Below are 23,904 nucleotides of genomic sequence, written 5' to 3'. Positions count from 1 at the left end.
CAAATATTCAAGAGATAGTGCGGATTCTTTATCAAGACAAACACTTCACACAATTGGCCTTAGTTGGTCTTTGTTTAATCCAAAACATCACAACTTACCAACTTCAAATGTACAAGAATAGGACACTTTTACTCTTACATTTGACAAGTGTTATAAACCTTTCTTTAAGATATGTCACTCAACTTATAGTCTTGGAGTATGACTCTAAGACTTGTTTTGAAACGAAGTATGACTCATCTTCTTGATTTAACCATTTCAACAATTCATGACTCCTCTTCTTAGTCATAAGAATGCACTAAGATGTCCTTAGAAGACCAATTGTGATGTGGTTCTTTAATCATTAAGATGATCACAAAACATGATACTAAAGTACTCTCCCATCTTTTCAGATTTGAGAAACTTTTATCTGTCTGCCTAATTTGATTCTTCCCATTCGTTCTGCCATACATTGAGACTTTTCCAATGTTTCAGAATTATACTTAAACTTGTAAGTATAACCATATTTACTAAAATTTAGTAAATCATGACGAATAGTCTTAACGAGCTTTGTGGTGGACTTGACCAGTGCACAAGAATGTGTACTCGATCCCTTTAGTCCTTAACTTGACTCACACATCCATGTGAACAAGTCTTAATTTTCCAATGCTTGAAAGTTCTCATTCATCATACTATTCAACTTGCATGATTCCAAGTTTCTATCCAACTGAAGCCTTGGGAATGAGAATTTTCCTTATTTGGTAAATTATGACACTACCACAAACGAAATAATCAAGTCCATTTTTTTTCAAATATTGCAATCAATGGAATCATATAAACAACCATTTTTCACAAATGCCACTTGTAAGGATATTTAAAATAAACATAAAATTAAAAACTTTTATTTTATTTCAAAACTTTGCGGAAAAAACTTATCCTTATAGTGCAAATGCATACAGAAAAACTTGTTGTTATCTATTCCTAAGCAATATATCATAACTCCTAAGTAACAACTTCAAAATTCTGATGCGATCGAAATCCACCTACGCGATCAGAATCAGCATATACTTCCTTTAAGCTTTCTCTCTATTCTTTGATTCTTAAAACATCAACATGTGACCCAGTCACATCATGTAATGAGGATCTTAGAATAGAAACTTAACAGAGTTAGATAATGGGCTCTACCTGAAGTAGAGTCAGACTTATTGACTTTCACATCCTTAGGTAAACTTGGCAGCTTTGCAATCAACGCCCCTTCCTTTGGCAAAATAAACATATGGACCCTTTGGTAATGGGACTATCTCAGACTTAGCCTTTCTCCTTACCATTTGGTCAATCGGGTTGACTATGGCCAATCCCTTTCCATTGGGAAGAGAATGTTTTTTCTGGATTTCCAGTGTCACCATTGTCACTGTCCATAAAGTTTTTGGGAAGTTGATCTTCTAATCAAATTTGCTTTACTATCGTTCCAAATCATTGCTGATTCAGCAGCACCAAGCAAATAGATATGATCATTCAGGTTCATGTCATAGTCTGTTTCATAGTAGTCCCAAAGGAACTCACTATGTGACTTAGAAAGTGATTGAACATCCAACTTTCTCAAGACTTTGACACCCAACTCTCCCAGCTTGTCAATATGTGACTTCATCTCTAAGATGTGATCACACATAGACCTTGCTTGCCATTAGGGCTTGAGTGACCTTGAACTTGTGGGTCAGGGAGAATAATTGGAGGAGGTGGAGGAAGTAAAGTTCCAAGAGATTTGGGAAGATCATAGATGTCTGAACTAGACATCTTTTGGGAGATATTCAAGATAATTAATCTAAAGTCCTTAATATAACACCCAATATGAAATATTAAGGCTAGGATCCAACAACCTATTTATAACTGGAAGAGGGATGCCGTAATCCGAGTTATAAAATAGTTGAAGGTAGGTAAATGACGATTTACCAATTTCCACCATGAAAAACGAAATAATGTAATTAGGTTTTTAATTGGATTTGAAACTCCTAGATCTTTTGAGATTCATTGAATATTTCAATGGCATGTTTCAATCTCGAGTGTGCCCTTCAGGTTTTGTGACTGCGATGCCGAGGATCACAAAACAAGGTGTGAAGTAACCATGCAAATATACTTGGTACCCTTAATATTTACCCCTCAATCGATGTGCCGGTTAACCACACGAGCTCCACCGATACTATGATAAATATTAAGTTACCCTTTGCCTACTTTGTTAAATCCAGGTTAGTGTGCCGGTTAACCACACACGCTCCACTAACGGTTTAAACAAAGTGCAAAGTGTAATTTCATGGATTAGCACCTTATTCACATTTTCCTAAGTAACTAAGATTGGGAATTTATAAAAAGTTTACTTACTTAGTATTTATCATTAATACTTTTAATGAAGGGAGAATTATAGTCCTTGTCCTACCCGTTCGGCTAACGACCCTCCACCAGTCAAGGAAGCGGTGGGTGAGAGTGGACACCCATTAAACTGCCATTTTATAGGCAGTAACCTTATACCCCCCTTATAGACCGGCTTCGTGAATGAGGCCTACTAACGGTAAGACTGACTTGCTCTTATACATATATTTATTATTAACTTATAATACTATAAAGTATAAGGGTTGAATTTTAACTTTTAAAATTCTAAGGGCTAACTTGGAATTAAAGTATTCATGGGGAAAACTTTACAAATTCCAAAACTTGAGGGCAAGTTTTGAAAATATTCAAAACTAATTAATTCCATAACTTATGTGATTAAAGTAGTTTTAATTAAAAAAAAACTCTTCAAGTTCCATAACTTGAGGACAAGTTATGGAAGACTTTAAACTAATAAAAGAATGTAACTTTTCTTTATTTTTGTAACTTATGGAACTAATTAAGGTTACACATTTTATCATTTAATGAAGTGACTCTTGAACCTCAACAAATTGAGGACAAGTTATGGAGTCATAAAACCATTTAATGAGGACAAGACTCTTCATTTTTGTAACCATTGCCAACGTTTTATGAGTTTTATGAAACTTAAATGTGACTTTTCATATAACTTGAGGACAAGTTACAAAAACACATTTTAGAATCAACTCTTAGATTAAAATTGATTGAAAACACATAATCAATTAACTTTTCTATTAATCTAATAAACTCATATGAACAAAGATAATTCACATCAAATTTTTTTCAAGTAATTAGCATAACTTTTAAACTAATACAATTCGATTTTTCAGCTAATTTTGCAAGTATAACAAGAAAACAAGCCTTGGCTCTGATACCACTGATGGGTTTTGCGCATTCTAACACTCCTAAGTGTACATGCAACCCTAAATACCTTGGATCTATGTTTTCTCTATTATACATGCAATTATGAACTTTCCAAGGTATTACCCTATCTAGCATACAATACTTGATACTTGGGTAATCAAATGGATAGAATACATACCTTTGTTTGATGTAGCTTGTCTACATGAAGCTTGAGTGCCTAGTGCCCCAAGTGTGACACCTCAAATGGTTCACACAACACCAAATGCACATGGAATGACTTGAGAGAAATGGAACACTCCTTGAAATCGTCTAGCCCTCATATTCACACATTCGTGCACGATTTCTTGAGCCATGGGATTCTTTTATATGGTGGCTATTAGGGTTACACCATGTAACTCATAACTTTACCCATTCCTTATGCTCCATGGATTTTAACCTCCATGGAGTATCCATGGGTCACCCCATGGACTTAGTCCAACATAAGAAATCTTGGATCACAAGCCCACATATATAAGAATGAATGATTTACAAAATCAACCCATATATTTGATGGGTTTTGAGCATTCTAACACTTCCTAAGTGTACATGCAACCCTAATAACCTTGGATCTATGTTTGTCTAATAATCATGCAAAGTTGAATTCCAAGGTTATATTCCTATCTAGCCTACATGGGGAACATTTTTAACTTGAATGAAAGATAGAATAACTTACCTTGTTGTTGATTATGATCCTTGAAACCTTGTGAGCCTAGCACCCCAAGTGTGATGCCTCAAATGCTTCACACAACACCAAATGCTTTTGGAATGACTTTAGAGAGAATACACACTTCTAAAATCGGCCTAGCCTTCTTGTTTCTTATGTGTAGCCAATTTTGGTGGAGAATGGGTTTCTTATATAGTGTTGACACATCTAGGGTTACACCATGTAAACCCTAATGTGTCATGACTCTTCATTTCCATGACCCATGGGTTTGTAACTCCCATGGAGCATCCATGGAGCATCCTATGGGTGGAACCCAACTTGATAATCCATGGAGCCTCTTAGCCCACTATATAAGATATGGAAGATTTACATAATCTACCCATATATTTAATTAGTTATCTTTTGATCACTTAATTAATTCTAAATTAATTCTTGATCAAACTAATTAAATAATATTATTAATATATTAGAACTTATAATATATTAATAAACCATAAGTGTTATTTCTCTCATTTTAGTTTATCCAATTGCATGGTGCCATGCAACCCAAATGGACCATGCCGGGTCGGGTCAAGTACATACCAGAAATAGTTATGGACTTAGACACCTTATCCAACAGTCTCACACTTGGATAAGTCTAATAACTATAACTGCAATACTTCAGGAACCGATCGGCAATCGTAGCTCTTTCAAGGTCTCTCGGAACTGAGAAGATGATGATACGCCATTTAAGATAAGTGATCATATAATCCTCTGTTCTAGATATCAGCCGGACAAATACCTGGAACAATGTCTTACTTATTGTCCAGCAGTTTGTTTCCCGATTTCCGATTTGTTTGACAAAGAACTTAATTGAACACATCAACTTAGTTCTGACCGGGCCCGGTACATAGGTCAAAACAAAATCATCGAGGGGCCCAGATATCAGCTTCTAATCCAAGAAGGAACAGATAAACTTCGACTCATATGTTTGTTCTACCACTCATTGAATTATACACAAAAGCACGTTTTATAACATCGAGTTACCAATGCGTTAACGTACAATCAATGCATAACCAACTCATAAGTAACAAATCATATCTCTAGGTTTGAAGACTTATATGATATTACCGTCTCACGATCACTCGAGATAAATTCCATGAAGTGATTCCAGTGAGCGTGGGTTGAGTCCAATGCTCAGAACTTATGAGCACTCATGAGTGTTGTAGCCATGTCCAACAACTTAGAGCTCTGCAACCAATCATGACAGTCTTGATTCATACCTACTTCCGACATATGACCGACTGTGGAGGTTCGAATAATATGATATACCAAACATAATTATTCTGGAAGTCAAAACATGCAAAAGAAATATAGTAAACGATCGACAAGAGATAGCAACACTTTACTCATAAATAAAACACCTTTTATTCATCATCTAATGTCAATTACACTTTACAAATTTCAAGGTTATCTAACTACTAAATCTAATATCATCCTTCAGCCCTATGCTCCGAGCATGCTGGAGATGCTTAACCCGAGTCAGTCCCTTCGTGAGGGGATCTGCTGGATTCTCATCCGATGATACCCTCTTTGCCACGAGGAGTCCTTCTTCTATTCGATGTCTGATGAAATGGTATTTTCTGTCGATGTGTCTGGATCTCCCGTGATCCCTTGGTTCCTTGGCTAAGGCAACTGCACTTTCACTATCACAGAAAATTTCCATTGGCTCTTTAATAGCTGGTACAACTCCAAGGTCTCCAATGAAGTTCTTCAACCATATCGCCTCCTTTTCTGCCTCGCTAGCTGCTATATACTCTGATTCGCAAGTTGAATCAGCCACTGTCTCTTGCTTGGAACTCTTCCAAGAAATTGCTCCTCCATTTAAGGTAAAGACCCAGCCTGACTGAGAGCGGAAATTATCCCTATCAGTCTGAAAGCTAGCATCACTATACCCTACAACTCTCAAGTCTTCACTCCCACCGAGGGTAAGGACCCAGTCCTTAGTCCTCCGTAGGTACTTGAGGATATTCTTTACCGCAGTCCAGTGTGCCTTGCCAGGGTTCCCCTGATACCTGCTAACCATGCTCAAAGCAAAGGCTACATCAGGTCGAGTACACGTCATAGCATACATGATCGATCCTACAGCCGAAGCATAAGGTATTCGACTCATTTCTGCTATCTCAGCCTCAGTACTAGGGCTTTGTGTTTTACTCAATCTGGCATTACTCTGGATGGGTAACTCTCCTTTCTTGGAGTCCTGCATGCCGAATCTCTTCAACACCTTATCCAAGTAAGTATTCTGACTAAGTCCAATTAGTCTTTTACTCCGGTCTCTCAAGATCCTTATCCCTAGAATATAGGCAGCTTCTCCTAGGTCCTTCATAGAGAAACACTTCCCAAGCCAGGACTTAACTTCCTGCAAAGTTGGGATGTCATTTCCTATGAGTAGTATGTCATCCACATACAATACCAAAAAGCTAACTATACTCCCACTAGCCTTGACATATACACAAGATTCATCTTCACTCCTAGAAAAGCCAAATTCCTTGACTTTCTCATCAAAGCAAAGATTCCATCTGCGAGGTGCTTGCTTTAACCCATAAATGGAATTCTCAAGCTTACACACTCTATTAGGGTACTCTGTGTTGACAAAACCCTCTGGCTGACTCATGTAAACATCCTCAGCCAACTTTCCATTAAGGAAAGCGGTTTTGACATCCATTTGCCATATTTCATAGTCATGAAATGCGGCTATGGTTAACAGAACCCTAATAGACTTAATCTTGGCCACTAGAGAAAAGGTCTCATCATAATCAACTCCCGGAGTTTGTGAGAAACCCTTTGCAACCAGTAGTGCCTTATAAGTGTGTACATTACCATCCATGTCGGTCTTCTTCTTGAAGATCCATTTGCACCCTACAGTCTTACGACCTGGTACATTCTCAACCAAGTTCCAAACTTGATTGTCATACATGGACTGTATCCCGCTGTCCATTGCCTCTTTCCACTTGGCTGACTCAGGGCCTGCAATGGCTTCCGCGTAACTGTTAGGTTCATCCAGACCTATCAGTGTCTCATCACTGATAAGTGTATCACCTTCCGCAGTAATATGGAATCCATAGTAATGCTCAGGTGCATTTCTAACCCTTGTGGAACGCCTCAGAGGTACAGACTTGTCAATTGGCTCAACAGAAGTTTCCTCCTCAAGTTGAGTGCTAGGGTTTGAAGTTCCTTCACCACTTGACTCTTGAATTTCTTCAAGGTCAACTTGCCTCCCACTGTCTCCTTGGATTATGAACTCTCTCTCTCGAAAGAAATCCCTCCTAGCTACAAAGACCACATTCTCACTAGGTCTGTAGAAGAGGTAACCAAAGGATTTCTGTAGGTAGCCGATGAAAATACACCTCTCACTTCGAGGTTCGAGCTTATCATGAGTCCCGCGTCTCACGAAAGCCTCGCAACCCCAAATCTTAATGTGGTCTAGTTTGGGTACTTTACCAGTCCACATCTCATGAGGAGTTTTGGCAACTTTCTTCGTGGGAACTAGATTAAGGATATGGGCGGCAGTCTCTAAGGCATACCCCCAAAATGACATTGGTAGCGAAGCTCGACTCATCATGGAACGAACCATATCCAACAAGGTTCGATTACGCCTCTCAGCTACACCATTCAACTGCGGTGTCCTGGGAGGTGTCAATTGTGAGACAATCCCACATTCCCTAAGATAGTCGAGGAACTCTGAACTAAGATACTCACCACCTCGATCGGATCGAAGCATCTTAATGTTCCTGCCCAATGGATTCTCGACTTCCTGTTTAAACTCTTTAAACCTCTCAAAAGTCTCTGACTTATGCTTGATTAAGTAGACATATCCATATCTACTGTAATCATCAGTAAAAGTCAAATAATAACGATTAGCATCCCTTGTGGCATGTTTGAAGGGCCCACACACATCCGTGTGTATAAGATCCAACAAACCTTCACCCCTCTCACAAGAACCTGTGAAGGGTGACTTTGTCATTTTTCCAAGTAAGCAAGATTCGCAACTATCATCTGACTTTAGGTCAAATGACTCCAATACTCCATCCTTTTGGAGTTGGCCTATGCGTTTCTTGCTTATATGTCCAAGACGACAATGCCATAATGATGCTTTATCCAAGTTATTATCATTAACAGAATCAATACACAATACATTATTTCCTAAGTTATCAACCACAGATACAGTTTCATACACACCATCACAAGGTAATGCTTTAAGATAAAGAACATTATTAAAGAAAGCATTAATCGAACCAACTTCATTATCAAATGAAAAGGTGAAACCTTGTTTATACAATGCATGAAAGGAAATAATATTTCTTGCCATTTCTGGCGAATAACAACATTTATTCAAATCTAAACTAAACCCACTACTTAGCGATAAAGTATAAACCCCAATCTTGGTGACAGGTAAAGCTTTCCTATTCCCCATGATTAAGGTTATTCTTCCATGCTCCACATTCTCACTTCTTCTTAGTCCCTGCAAATCAGAACATATATGAATACCACAACCGGTATCAAGGACCCAAGAGTTAGAATGGGGTGAGTTATTAGATAAGATAGTGTAAATACCTGCATGGTTGGGTTTAACTTTCCCATCCTTCACATCTTGCTGGTACTTTGGGCAGTTCCGCTTCCAATGTGACTTTTCATGGCAATAGAAGCATTCAGTCTCTTTAGGGTCAGAAGAAGGAGTGACAAAACCTTTCTTGGTTCCACTTGAAGAAGAGCCATCAAGGGTCCTAGCCTTGGTACCCTTCGAAGAGCTCTTCCTCTTCTTCCCTCTACCTTTCCCGATTGCCAAAACCGGGGCGGAGTTTGGAGTAGGAGTGTTAACAACCGACTTACCCTTAAGACCTGTTTCTGCGGTCTTGAGGAGTCCCTGAAGTTTTCTGAGTGTGACCTCTTCCTTATTCATGTGATATGTCATGCGGAATTGATCATAGCACGATGGTAAGGAGTGCAAAATGATATCTATTTCAAGCTCCTCAGGGAAGTTCACATTAAGCTTCAGCAACTGATCCACATACCTTTGCATTTTCTGCATGTGGCTCGTGATGGATTCCCCGTCCTTCATCATGGTTGTTATGATAGAGCATATGATTTCATACCTCTCTTGTCGTGCACTTTGATGGTATCTTTCCATCAGATCTTGGTGCATTTCAAAAGGGTAGAAGTCCTCATAGGACTTTTGGAGTTCCGCTGTCATGGTGGCCAACAAGATGCATGCCACTTTTGTAGCATCCCTTTCATGTGCCCGGAAGTCAGCGATCTCCTGGGGAGTTGCAGTGGTCTCATCAATCTCCTTAAGCTCCTTGTCAAGGACGTATTCTTTGTCCTCGTAGCGGGTAATCATCCTGATGTTTCTGATCCATTCATTGAAGTTGGATCCATCAAAAGTGGCTTTCCCACACAAGTTCATAAGGGTAAAGGAGCCATTAGGATTAGAGCCAGAAGCAGCATTGTTTGAAGACGTCTGAAAGAAGAGAACAAGATTAGTTTAGATATTAAGAGAGTCCTTAATAAAACACCCAAATGTAATATTAAGGCTAGGATCCAATCACAATATATTATAACTTAGAAGAGGTATGCCGTAATCCAAGCTATAACATATTTGAAAGGTAGGTGAATGACGATTCACCAATTTCCACCATGAAAAACGAAATATAAATATTAGGTTTTTAAGTGGTTCTTAGAAATTCCTAGATTCTTTTGAGATTCAATGAACTTTTCAAAGGCATGTTTCAATCTCGAGTGTGCCCTCCAAGTTTTGTGACTGGGATATCGAGGATCACAAAAATGAGGTGTGAAGTAACCATGCAAATCACTTGGTACCCTCAAGGTTTATCACTCAATCGATGTGCCGGTAAACCACACACGCTCCACCGATGCTATGGTAAACCTTAAGTCACCCTTTACCTACCTTGTTAAGTCCAAGTTAGTGTGCTGGTTAACCACACACGCTCCACCAACGACTTAAACAAAGTGTAAAGTGTAATTTCATGGATTAGCACCTTATTCACATTTTCCTAAAGTAACTAAGATTGGGAATTTAATAAAAGCATTTAGTTACTTTATAATATTCATCATACTTTTAATGAGAATTTATAAGTCCTTGTCTTACCCGTTCGGCTAACGAACCTCCACCGATCAAGGAAGCGGTGGGTGAGAGTGAACACCCATTAAGTTGCCATTTTATAGGCAACAACCTTATACCCCCCTTATAGACCGGCTTCGTGAATGAGGCGTACTAGCGGTAAGACGACTTGTTGTTATACATATATATATTAGTAACTTATAATATTATAAAGTATAAGGGTTAAATTTTAACTTTTAAAATTCTAAGGGTTGGAACTAAAGTTTTAATCAAGACTTTACATGTTCCAAAACTTGAGGGCAAGTTTTGTAAACTTCCAAAACTTTTCATTTCTTATAACTTATGAATTAATTGAGTAATAAAAATGAAGACTCTTTATTTTTATAACTCTTGTGTTCTTTTAATGGCTTTAATAAAAGTGAGACTTTTGGTTTTCCATAACTTGAGGACAAGTTATGGACTCCATTAAAACGCATTATGATCATGAATTAAACTACCATGAAGGTTACTAACAATTCCTATGATCATCTAATCTTCATAAGTTCAAGAACATGAATATGAACACTTTCAAGAATCAAAAATTACACTTAAAAAAAACTTGTAATTTAACGATTTTTTTTTCAAGCTGTTTGCACACAAAAAAAAACAACAAACAAACCTGGCTCTGACACCACTGATGGGTTTTGAGCATTCTAACACTTCCTAAGTGTACATGCAACCCTAATAACCTTGGATCTATGTTTGTCTAATTATCATGCAAAGATGAATTCCAAGGTTATATTCCTATCTAGCATACATGGGGAACAATTTTTAACTTGCATGAAAGATAGAATAACTTACCTTGTTGTTGCTTATGATCCTTGAAACCTTGTGAGCCTAGCACCCCAAGTGTGATGCCTCAAATGCTTCACACAACACCAAATGCTTTTGGAATGACTTTAGAGAGAATGCACACTTCTAAAATCGGCTCTAGCCCTCTTGTTTCTTATGTGTAGCCGATTTTGGTGGAGAATGGGTTTCTTATATAGTGTTGACACATCTAGGGTTACACCATGTAAACCCTAATGTGTCATGACTCTTCATTTCCATGACCCATGGGTTTGTAAATCCCATGGAGCATCCTATGGGTGGAACCCAACTTGATAATCCATGGAGCCTCTTAGCCCACTATATAAGATATGGAAGATTTACATAATCTACCCATATATTTAATTAGTTATCTTTTGATCACTTAATTAATTCTAAATTAATTCTTGATCAAACGAATTAAATAATATTATTAATATATTAGAACTTATAATATATTAATAAACCATAAGTGTTATTTCTCTCATTTTAGTTTATCCAATTGCATGGTGCCATGCAACCCAAATGGACCATGCCGGGTCGGGTCAAGTACATACCAGAAATAGTTATGGACTTAGACACCTTATCCAACAGGTTTGTAGAGGTCCAAGTTGGTGGACAAAGTGGTGCTACAACACTCATGAGTGCTCATAAGTTCTGAGTATTGGATTCAACCCGCGCTCATTTGAATCACTTCATGGATTTTATCACGAGTGATCATGAGACGATAATATCTTATATTCTTCAAACCTAGAGATATGAGTTGTTACTATGAGTTGGTTATACATTGATTGCACGAAAACGCATTGGTAACTTGATGTTATAAAACGTGCCTTTGTGTATGATTCAACAAGTAGTAGAACAAGCCATATGAGTCGAAGTTTATCCATTCCTTTTACCTTCGGGATAAAAGCGATATGTGTGGGCCCCTCGATGATTTAAAGTTGATACATGTGAGTGCTTGGCCAAGCCAGGACTGATTTGATTTGTTCAATCAGTCAGTCATCATGAATCGGAAATCAGGAAACAACAAATGGATAATCCATGTCAATGAGTTGTCCATTAGATAAGGGATCATATATTCCTCCATTCTAGATATCATATGGACTGAGACGTGGATTATAATCATTCTCTCTGTCCATTTGTTGTTTCCCGATTTTCGATTTATGATGACTAACTGATTGAACAAATCAAATCAGTACTGGCTTGGCCAAGCACTCACATGTGTCATCGCTAAATCATCGAGGGGCCCACACATATCGCTTTTATCCCGAAGGTAAAAGGAATGGATAAACTTCGACTCATATGGCTTGTTCTACTACTTGTTGAATCATAAACAAAGGCACGTTTTATAACATCGAGTTACCAAATGCGTTTTCGTGCAATCAATGTATAACCAACTCATAGTAACAACTCATATATCTAGGTTTGAAGAATATAAGATATTATCGTCTCATGATCACTCGTGATAAAATCCATGAAGTGATTCAAATGAGCGCGGGTTAAATCATTACTCAGAAATTATGAGCACTCATGAGTGTTGTAGCACCACTTTGTCCACCAACTTGGACCTCTACAAACCAACCCATGACAGTCTTGATTCATATCTACTTCCAACATATGACCGACTGTGGATGGTTTGAATAACTTAATCATTCAGGAAGAGCGACTTAGTTATTCTGGAAGTCAAAACATGCAAAGTGAAACACAAGAATAAATGAATCAAATATGGTATCAAACCCTATGAATATAAATAAACACTTTTATTTATCACCATATTGATTACTCATTATTCATTGTTTCGGTTTTATCAACTTTATACTTGAATTAAAAACACTAGTTGTCCCATTCTCCAAGCATGTACACTATGTTTTTCTTAAACAATAGTTTTGCCATACACCAAGTATGCACTCTATGTTTGTCTATGATCCTCACTTTGTGAAATAAACCAATTGAACATAATTTCAATGATTCTAATTTCACACTCCCAAATCCTTATCGAAAAATGTGAGAATTTCAAATTCCTATCATTTATCGAAATCTGTTTAGATTTTAAACTTATATGCACTGACCCTCCTGTAATGAATATGTACTAAGTCACAAAGACTTGTCAACAGTCATTATAAGGTATTCCAATGGAGATCAACTCCATGGAAACTAAGTCTCATATTCAAAGTACATTGCTTTGGACATGCTTCTTGCATTAAGTTTTCTAATCTTACACAGATAACTTCCACCTATGGAGACAACTCCATATTCTCATTTTGACGATCACTTCTGAATAAGAGATGCCTCTTTTCAGAATATGTCAATATGGTCCTTCCAAAAATAGCACTATACTTCCAACTGTCCCTGAGCAACCAATCTTTGGTAAACCTCAGATTGTCCTCGACAATTGCTTAATCATTTTAGTCATATCCAATTGTAGACCTTTTCCCTTCTTAATGCCTCTGGGCATTTGGAAAAATTTAGAAATGACAAATATTATGCACATGCAATCGATCCTGTACCCAAAGCAAATGGTACACGATTCATGATGTCTCACATAAAGACATGATTCTAGACCAGTCTTTTGCTACAATATTTTTATTTGCCATGTTTTCAAAATTTGACTATGAAGAGGGATGTCGTAATCATAATCGAATTTTGAGAACGCAATATATAGAATTTCCTTAAGTTGAACCAATCCAACATGAAATTCATATATATATTCTTAACTAAAGATGATTAAGGTCTCAATCTAAGCCTTTAGAACTGAAATGAAGTATATCCTCTCCCTTAATTATAGCAAAACAACTTTTTCAATCCCTGCGGCCTCACGAATTGAAACTTTTGTTTTCTATAATTAACATTGCTAACTTGCAACACTAACAATAATTATCATGCTCCCACTAACATGATGATTATTAGCATGACACTTATGCTCCCACTAGCTTTGACATGTACTCAGAAATCAGTTGGACTTCTAGAAATCAATACTTTATTGACTTTCTTACCAAAGTTCAGATTTCTGATACGAGATGCTTTGATAAAACTTTATCAAAATCATACAAATTTCCTTAGATAGCATGCATGTGTGTCTAAACAATTTCAGAACTATGAAAAAGGATGCCGTAATCATAGTCTCAATTGTTTAGACCTTTTTCCATCTGCTTCAAATCTACTTGGTGGAAGTGTTTCCTCACCATCATTTCCATGAATCGGAGAGAAGCCTTATGACCCTTAGATTTTATGGTGTATGTGTTCTTATCCATGTGAATCGTCAAAACCATAGTCACAAGACAAGGATAATGACAAATCCAAACTCATATGGACTGAACTTATGCAATCTTAACTTCTTGCCACCTGGCAGTACATGGCCTGCCATTGCTTCCAAGTTGTTATGCAACCAATTGAGAACTTTCAGAACTCCTATGCAAAGCCAACTTTAACTGGAATGGGCACAGAATATGTCAACACGATAGGTTATAAACCTCAAGTCGTGTGCTAGTGAAGAACCTCAGGTTTTATTCTTGATTAGTTCTTGAAATTCTTTTTAGGATCTTTAAGACTCCCACTATCCTCTTGACATATAAGACTATCTTGCCAAATATTCAAGAGATAGTGCGGATTCTTTATCAAGACAAACACTTCACACAATTGGCCTTAGTTGGTCTTTGTTTTATCCAAAACATCACAACTTACCAATTTCAAATGTACAAGAGTAGGACACTTTTACTCTTACATTTGACAAGTGTTTTAAACCTTTCTTTAAGATATGTCACTCAAGTTACAATCTTGGAGTATGACTCTAAGAATTGTTTTGGAACGAAGTATGACTCATCTTCCTGATCTAACCATTTCAACAATTCATGACTCCTCTTCTTAGTCATAAGAATGCACTAAGATGACCTTTAGAGGACTAATTGTGATATGATTTCTAAATCATTAAGATGATCACAAACATGATACTAAAGTACTCTCTCATCTTTTCAGATTTGAGAAACGTTTATCTTTCTGCCTAATTTGATTCTTCCCATTCGTTCTGCCATACATTGAGACTTTTCCAATGTTTCAGAATTATACTTAAACTTGTAAGTATAACCATATTTACTAAACTTTAGTAAATCAAATAGTCTTAACGAGCTTTGTGGTGGACATGACCAGTGCACAAGAATGTGTACTCGATCCCTTTAGTCCTTCACTTGACTCACACATCCATGTGAACAAGTAATTAGTCTTGATTTTCTAATGCTTGAAAGTTCTCATTCATCATACTATTCAACTTGCATGATTCCAAGTTTCGGTCCAATTGAAACTTGGGCGATGAGGAACTTTCCTGATTTGGTAAATTTAGACACTACCACAAATGAAAGAATCAAATCCATTTTCCAATATTGCTGTCAGTGGAATCATATAAGCAACAATTTTCCACAAATGCCATTGTAAAGATACTTCAAATAAATAAAATTAAACAACTTTCTTTTATTTTAAAACTTTGCGGAAAAACTTATCCTTACAATCCACATGGAAAATTGTTGTTATCTATTCCTTAGCAATATATCATAACTTCTTAAGCAACTGCTCAAAATTCTGATGCGATCAAAATCCACCTTCGCGGTCAGAATCAGCATATACTTCCTTTAATATTTCTCTCTATTCTTTGATTCTTAAAACATCAACATGTGACACAGTCACTGTTGGGTTTTGAGCATTCTAACACTCTTATGGTGTACATGCAACCCTATAAACCTTGGATCTATGTTTTCTCTATTATACATGCAAATATTAACTATTCCAAGGTTTCATCCTAACTAGCATATTATGAAGCACCTATACTACAAAGTTCTAGTTAGATGACATACCTTTTGATGTAGCTTGATGTCTTCAAGCTTTAAGAGCTTAGCCCCAATAGTGTGGAAGCCTCAAATGGAATCACAAATCACCAAAACACCTTGGAAGAACATGAGAGAATATGTATGCACACTAAAATCGGCCCACTCTTATTTTCACACACTTGTGCATGTAAACCCTAATACCCATGACCTTTTATTTACATAGGATCCATGGGTTAAAAGCTCCATGGACCATCCATGAAAGCTTAGCCCAACCTAAATGAACTTGGCCCATTCCATATATATAAGAGTCCATATTTAATTAGTTCTTTTTGATCACTTAATTAATTCTAAATTAATTCTTGATCAATACTAATTAAATAATATGATTCCCCATTAATATATTAGAACTTATAATATATTAATATAAATCATAAATATACTATTCTCAAAAGACTATCCATATAAATTGTGCCGGTGAAGTGCAACCCAAATGGACCATGTCGGGTCGGGTCAAGTACATACCAAATATAGTTATGGACTTAGACTTAATCCAACAGTCTCCCACTTGGATAAGTCTAAAACTATTATTGAGTATGACTTCAAAAACCAACTGGCAATCGTAGCTCTTAAAGCCGCTGTCGAACTCTGATCTTGTCAACGAACTCTGACCTTTGTCAATGACTTGTCCATTAGATAAGGGATCATATATTCCTCCGTTCTATATATCATATGGACTGAGACATGGATTATCAATCATTCTCTCTGTCCATTTGTTGTTTCCCGATTTCCGATTTATGATGACTGACTGATTGAACAAATCAAATCAGTCCTGGCTTGGCCAAGCACTCACATGTGTCATCACTAAATCATCGAGGGGCCCACGGATATCGCTTTTATCCCGAAGGTAAAAGGAATGGATAAACTTCGACTCATATGGCTTGTTCTACTACTTGTTGAATCATACACAAAGGCACGTTTTATAACATCGAGTTACCAATGTGTTTTCGTGCAATCAATGTATAACCAACTCATAGTAACAACTCATATCTCTAGGTTTTAAGAATATAAGATATTATCGTCTCATGATCACTCGTGATAAAATCCATGAAGTGATTCAAATGAGCGCGGGTTGAATCCAGTACTCAGAACTTATGAGCACTCATGAGTGTTGTAGCACAACTTTGTACACCAACTTGGACCTCTACAAACCAACCCATGACAGTCTTGATTCATATCTACTTCCAACATATGACCGACTGTGGATGGTTTGAATAACTTAATCATTCAGGAAGAGCGACTTAGTTATTCTGGAAGTCAAAACATGCAAAGTGAAACACAAGAATAAATGAATCAAATATGGTATCAAACCCTATGAATATAAATAAACACTTTTATTTGTCACCATATTGATTACTCATTATTCATTGTTTCGGTTTTATCAACTTTATACTTGAATTAAAAACACTAGTTGTCCCATGCTCCAAGCATGTACACTATGTTTTTCTTAAACAATAGCTTTGCCATACACCAAGTATGCACTCTATGTTTGTCTATGATCCTTACTTTGTGAAATAAACCAATTGAACATAATTTCAATGATTCTAATTTCACACTCCCAAATCCTTATCGAAAAATGTGAGAATTTCAAATTCCTATCATTTATCGAAATCTGTTTAGATTTTAAACTTATATGCACTGACCCTCCTGTAATGAATATGTACAAAGTCACAAAGACTTGTCAACAGTCATTATAAGGTATTCCAATGGAGATCAACTTCATGGAAACTAAGTCTCATATTCAAAGTACATTGCTTTGGACATGCTTCTTGCATTAAGTTTTCTAATCTTACACAGATAACTTCCACCTATGGAGACAACTCCATATTCTCATTTTGACTATCACTTCTGAATAAGAGATGCCTCTTTTCAGAATATGTCAATATGGTCCTTCCAAAAATACCACTATACTTCCAACTGTCCCTGAGCAACCAATCTTTGGTAAACCTCAGATTGTCCTCGACAATTGCTTAATCATTTTAGTCATATCCATTTCTGGACCTTTTCCCTTCTTAATGCCTCTGGGCATTTGGAAAAATTTAGAAATGACAAATATTATAGCACATGCAATCGATCCTGTACCCAAACCAAATGGTACACGATTCATGATGTCTCACATAAAGACATGATTCTAGACCAGTCTTTTGCTACAATATTTTTATTTGCCATGTTTTCAAAATTTGACTATGAAGAGGGATGTCGTAATCATAATCGAATTTTGAGAACGCAATATATAGAATTTCCTTAAGTTGAACCAATCCAACATGAAATTCATATATATATTCTTGACTAAAGATGATTAAGGTCTCAATCTAAGCCTTTAGAACTGAAATGAAGTATATCCTCTCCCTTAATTATAGCAAAACAACTTTTTCAATCCCTGTGGCCTCACGAATTGAAACTTTTGTTTTCTATAATTAACATTGCTAACTTGCAACACTAACAATAATTATCATGCTCCCACTAACATGATGATTATTAGCATGACACTTATGCTCCCACTAGCTTTGACATGTACTCAGAAATCAGTTGGACTTCTAGAAATCAATACTTTATTGACTTTCTTACCAAAGTTCAGATTTCTGATACGAGATGCTTTGATAAAACTTTATCAAAATCATACAAATTTCCTTAGATAGCATGCATGTGTGTCGAAACAATTTCAGAACTATGAAAAGGGATGCCGTAATCATAGTCTCAATTGTTTAGACCTTTTGCCATCTGCTTCAAATCTACTTGGTGGAAGTGTTTCCTCACCATCATTTCCATGAATCGGAGAGAAGCCTTATGACCCTTAGATTTTATGGTGTATGTGTTCTTATCCATGTGAATCGTCAAAACCATAGTCACAAGACAAGGATAATGACAAATCCAAACTCATATGGACTGAACTTATGCAATCTTAACTTCTTGCCACCTGGCAGTACATGGCCTGCCATTGCTTCCAAGTTGTTATGCAACCAATTGAGAACTTTCAGAACTCCTATGCAAAGCCAACTTTAACTGGAATGGGCACAGAATATGTCAACACGATAGGTTATAAACCTCAAGTCGTGTGCTAGTGAAGAACCTCAGGTTTTATTCTTGATTAGTTCTTGAAATTCTTTTTAGGATCTTTAAGACTCCCACTATCCTCTTGACATATAAGACTATCTTGCCAAATATTCAAGAGATAGTGCGGATTCTTTATCAAGACAAACACTTCACACAATTGGCCTTAGTTGGTCTTTGTTTTATCCAAAACATCACAACTTACCAATTTCAAATGTACAAGAGTAGGACACTTTTACTCTTACATTTGACAAGTGTTTTAAACCTTTCTTTAAGATATGTCACTCAAGTTACAATCTTGGAGTATGACTCTAAGAATTGTTTTGGAACGAAGTATGACTCATCTTCCTGATCTAACCATTTCAACAATTCATGACTCCTCTTCTTAGTCATAAGAATGCACTAAGATGACCTTTAGAGGACTAATTGTGATATGATTTCTAAATCATTAAGATGATCACAAACATGATACTAAAGTACTCTCTCATCTTTTCAGATTTGAGAAACGTTTATCTTTTCGCCTAATTTGATTCTTCCCATTCGTTCTGCCATACATTGAGACTTTTCCAATGTTTCAGAATTATACTTAAACTTGTAAGTATAACCATATTTACTAAACTTTAGTAAATCAAATAGTCTTAACGAGCTTTGTGGTGGACATGACCAGTGCACAAGAATGTGTACTCGATCCCTTTAGTCCTTCACTTGACTCACACATCCATGTGAACAAGTAATTAGTCTTGATTTTCTAATGCTTGAAAGTTCTCATTCATCATACTATTCAACTTGCATGATTCCAAGTTTCGGTCCAATTGAAACTTGGGCGATGAGGAACTTTCCTGATTTGGTAAATTTAGACACTACCACAAATGAAAGAATCAAATCCATTTTCCAATATTGCTGTCAGTGGAATCATATAAGCAACAATTTTCCACAAATGCCATTGTAAAGATACTTCAAATAAATAAAATTAAACAACTTTCTTTTATTTTAAAACTTTGCGGAAAAACTTATCCTTACAATCCACATGGAAAATTGTTGTTATCTATTCCTTAGCAATATATCATAACTTCTTAAGCAACTGCTCAAAATTCTGATGCGATCAAAATCCACCTTCGCGGTCAGAATCAGCATATACTTCCTTTAATATTTCTCTCTATTCTTTGATTCTTAAAACATCAACATGTGACACAGTCACTGTTGGGTTTTGAGCATTCTAACACTCTTATGGTGTACATGCAACCCTATAAACCTTGGATCTATGTTTTCTCTATTATACATGCAAATATTAACTATTCCAAGGTTTCATCCTAACTAGCATATTATGAAGCACCTATACTACAAAGTTCTAGTTAGATGACATACCTTTTGATGTAGCTTGATGTCTTCAAGCTTTAAGAGCTTAGCCCCAATAGTGTGGAAGCCTCAAATGGAATCACAAATCACCAAAACACCTTGGAAGAACATGAGAGAATATGTATGCACACTAAAATCGGCCCACTCTTATTTTCACACACTTGTGCCAATTTTGTGAGCCAAGGACCCCTTTATATATTATGGAGGATTAGGGTTACATCCATGTAAACCCTAATACCCATGACCTTTCATTTACATAGGATCCATGGGTTAAAAGCTCCATGGACCATCCATGAAAGCTTAGCCCAACCTAAATGAACTTGGCCCATTCCATATATATAAGAGTCCATATTTAATTAGTTCTTTTTGATCACTTAATTAATTCTAAATTAATTCTTGATCAATACTAATTAAATAATATGATTCCATATTAATATATTAGAACTTATAATATATTAATATAAATCATAAATATACTATTCTCAAAAGACTATCCATATAAATTGTGCCGGTGAAGTGCAACCCAAATGGACCATGTCGGGTCGGGTCAAGTACATACCAAATATAGTTATGGACTTAGACATTAATCCAACAGTCTCCCACTTGGATAAGTCTAAAACTATTATTGAGTATGACTTCAAAAACCAACTGGCAATCGTAGCTCTTAAAGCCGCTGTCGAACTCTGATCTTGTCAACGAACTCTGACCTTTGTCAATGACTTGTCCATTAGATAAGGGATCATATATTCCTCCGTTCTATATATCATATGGACTGAGACATGGATTATCAATCATTCTCTCTGTCCATTTGTTGTTTCCCGATTTCCGATTTATGATGACTGACTGATTGAACAAATCAAATCAGTCCTGGCTTGGCCAAGCACTCACATGTGTCATCACTAAATCATCGAGGGGCCCACGGATATCGCTTTTATCCCGAAGGTAAAAGGAATGGATAAACTTCGACTCATATGGCTTGTTCTACTACTTGTTGAATCATACACAAAGGCACGTTTTATAACATCGAGTTACCAATGTGTTTTCGTGCAATCAATGTATAACCAACTCATAGTAACAACTCATATCTCTAGGTTTTAAGAATATAAGATATTATCGTCTCATGATCACTCGTGATAAAATCCATGAAGTGATTCAAATGAGCGCGGGTTGAATCCAGTACTCAGAACTTATGAGCACTCATGAGTGTTGTAGCACAACTTTGTACACCAACTTGGACCTCTACAAACCAACCCATGACAGTCTTGATTCATATCTACTTCCAACATATGACCGACTGTGGATGGTTTGAATAACTTAATCATTCAGGAAGAGCGACTTAGTTATTCTGGAAGTCAAAACATGCAAAGTGAAACACAAGAATAAATGAATCAAATATGGTATCAAACCCTATGAATATAAATAAACACTTTTATTTGTCACCATACTGATTACTCATTATTCATTGTTTCGGTTTTATCAACTTTATACTTGAATTAAAAACACTAGTTGTCCCATGCTCCAAGCATGTACACTATGTTTTTCTTAAACAATAGCTTTGCCATACACCAAGTATGCACTCTATGTTTGTCTATGATCCTTACTTTGTGAAATAAACCAATTGAACATAATTTCAATGATTCTAATTTCACACTCCCAAATCCTTATCGAAAAATGTGAGAATTTCAAATTCCTATCATTTATCGAAATCTGTTTAGATTTTAAACTTATATGCACTGACCCTCCTGTAATGAATATGTACAAAGTCACAAAGACTTGTCAACAGTCATTATAAGGTATTCCAATGGAGATCAACTTCATGGAAACTAAGTCTCATATTCAAAGTACATTGCTTTGGACATGCTTCTTGCATTAAGTTTTCTAATCTTACACAGATAACTTCCACCTATGGAGACAACTCCATATTCTCATTTTGACTATCACTTCTGAATAAGAGATGCCTCTTTTCAGAATATGTCAATATGGTCCTTCCAAAAATACCACTATACTTCCAACTGTCCCTGAGCAACCAATCTTTGGTAAACCTCAGATTGTCCTCGACAATTGCTTAATCATTTTAGTCATATCCATTTCTGGACCTTTTCCCTTCTTAATGCCTCTGGGCATTTGGAAAAATTTAGAAATGACAAATATTATAGCACATGCAATCGATCATGTACCCAAACCAAATGGTACACGATTCATGATGTCTCACATAAAGACATGATTCTAGACCAGTCTTTTGCTACAATATTTTTATTTTCCATGTTTTTCAAAATTTGACTATGAAGAGGGATGTCGTAATCATAATCGAATTTTGAGAACGCAATATATAGAATTTCCTTAAGTTGAACCAATCCAACATGAAATTCATATATATATTCTTGACTAAAGATGATTAAGGTCTCGATCTAAGCCTTTAGAACTGAAATGAAGTATATCCTCTCCCTTAATTATAGCAAAACAACTTTTTCAATCCCTGCGGCCTCACGAATTGAAACTTTTGTTTTCTATAATCAACATTGCTAACTTGCAACACTAACAATAATTATCATGCTCCCACTAACATGATGATTATTAGCATGACACTTATGCTCCCACTAGCTTTGACATGTACTCAGAAATCAGCTGGACTTCTAGAAATCAATACTTTATTGACTTTCTTACCAAAGTTCAGATTTCTGATACGAGATGCTTTGATAAAACTTTATCAAAATCATACACCTTTCCTTAGATAGCATGCATGTGTGTCTAAACAATTTCAGAACTATGAAAAGGGATGCCGTAATCATAGTCTCAATTGTTTAGACCTTTTGCCATCTGCTTCAAATCTACTTGGTGGAAGTGTTTCCTCACCATCATTTTCATGAATCGGAGAGAAACCTTATGACCCTTAGATTTTATGGTGTATGTGTTCTTATCCATGTGAATCGTCAAAACCATAGTCACAAGACAAGGATAATGACAAATCCAAACTCATATGGACTGAACTTATGCAATCTTAACTTCTTGCCACCTGGCAGTACAGGGCCTGCCATTGCTTCCAAGTTGTTATGCAACCAATTGAGAACTTTCAGAACTCCTATGCAAAGCCAACTTTAACTGGAATGGGCACAGAATATGTCAACACGATAGGTTATAAACCTCAAGTCGTGTGCTAGTGAAGAACCTCAGGTTTTATTCTTGATTAGTTCTTGAAATTCTTTTTATGATCTTTAAGACTCCCACTATCCTCTTGACATATAAGACTATCTTGCCAAATATTCAAGAGATAGTGCGGATTCTTTATCAAGACAAACACTTCACACAATTGGCCTTAGTTGGTCTTTGTTTTATCCAAAACATCACAACTTACCAATTTCAAATGTACAAGAGTAGGACACTTTTACTCTTACATTTGACAATTGTTTTAAACCTTTCTTTAAGATATGTCACTCAAGTTACAATCTTGGAGTATGACTCTAAGAATTGTTTTGGAACGAAGTATGACTCATCTTCCTAATCTAACCATTTCAACAATTCATGACTCCTCTTCTTAGTCATAAGAATGCACTAAGACGACCTTTAGAGGACTAATTGTGATATGATTTCTAAATCATTAAGATGATCACAAACATGATACTAAAGTACTCTCCCATCTTTTCAGATTTGAGAAACTTTTATCTTTCTGCCTAATTTGATTCTTCCCATTCGTTCTGCCATACATTGAGACTTTTCCA

Source organism: Lactuca virosa, chromosome 1 (assembly GCF_052849685.1).
Source record: "Lactuca virosa cultivar CGN04683 chromosome 1, Lactuca_virosa_CGN04683_v6, whole genome shotgun sequence".
Classification (NCBI taxonomy): Eukaryota; Viridiplantae; Streptophyta; class Magnoliopsida; order Asterales; family Asteraceae; genus Lactuca; species Lactuca virosa.
The sequence above is the reverse complement of the archived record's forward strand: the minus strand, read 5'-3'. Positions refer to the sequence as shown.